The sequence below is a fragment of the Bison bison genome, unplaced genomic scaffold (assembly GCF_000754665.1).
Source record: "Bison bison bison isolate TAMUID 2011002044 unplaced genomic scaffold, Bison_UMD1.0 scf7180017858072, whole genome shotgun sequence".
Taxonomy (NCBI): domain Eukaryota; kingdom Metazoa; phylum Chordata; class Mammalia; order Artiodactyla; family Bovidae; genus Bison; species Bison bison.
The window spans coordinates 32,430-33,408 of NW_011488645.1; the positions used below are offsets into that span (position 1 = coordinate 32,430).

Genomic DNA, 979 nt, shown 5'->3' on the forward strand with positions numbered 1-979 from the left:
GCCCAGCGAGGAGGAGACTCACTCAGGCTCCAGAGGAGCTGGAGGCCCGGCAGGATCTCAGCCAGTCTTGGCCGTGCGGAGTCACTGGGGTCAAGGGCGTGGAGATCCAAATGCCTGTTGAGGCTTTAAGAGGCCATTAACTGAGCCATGTCAGCACCCTGACAGGACGTGACCTGAGCTGTGACCCCTCTTCTGACAGGACGTGACCTGAGCCGTGACCCGCCCCCCCACAGGACGTGACCTGAGCCGTGACCCCTCTTCTGACAGGACGTGACCTGAGCCGTGACCCGCCCCCCCACAGGACGTGACCTGAGCCGTGACCCCTCTTCTGACAGGACGTGACCTGAGCCGTGACCCGCCCCCCCACAGGACGTGACCTGAGCCGTGACCCCTCTTCTGACAGGACGTGACCTGAGCCGTGACCCGCCCCCCCACAGGACGTGACCTGAGCCGTGACCCCTCTTCTGACAGGACGTGACCTGAGCCGTGACCCGCCCCCCCACAGGACGTGACCTGAGCCGTGACCCCTCTTCTGACAGGACGTGACCTGAGCCGTGACCCGCCCCCCCACAGGACGTGACCTGAGCCGTGACCCCTCTTCTGACAGGACGTGACCTGAGCCGTGACCCGCCCCCCCACAGGACGTGACCTGAGCCGTGACCCCTCTTCTGACAGGACGTGACCTGAGCCGTGACCCCTCTTCTGACAGGACGTGACTTGAGCCGTAACCCCTCCCCTGACAGGATGTGTCCTGAGCCGTGACCCCTTCCCTGACAGGACGTGACCTGAGCTGTGACCCCTCCTCTGACAGAACGTGACCCGAGCCATGACTCCTCACCTTGACAGACACACCCGGGACCGTGACCCCTCCCTGGGGGGACGTGACCCGAGCCGTGGCTCCTGACCCTGACAGATGTGCCCGGGACCCTGTCCTCTCCCCTGACAGGACATGACCTGAGCGGCGGCTCCTCACTGTGAC

At 65.1% G+C, this 979-nt stretch overlaps 1 protein-coding gene across 1 annotated transcript in view; it reads left to right on the forward strand.

Moving 5' to 3' along the window:
- LOC105004623 (voltage-dependent N-type calcium channel subunit alpha-1B) overlaps window positions 1-979 on the forward strand; it is a gene marked incomplete at its 5' end in the record, with an annotated part of 57,622 nt that overhangs the window by 5,711 nt on the left and 50,932 nt on the right. The gene's annotated exons all lie outside the window — the stretch shown is intronic.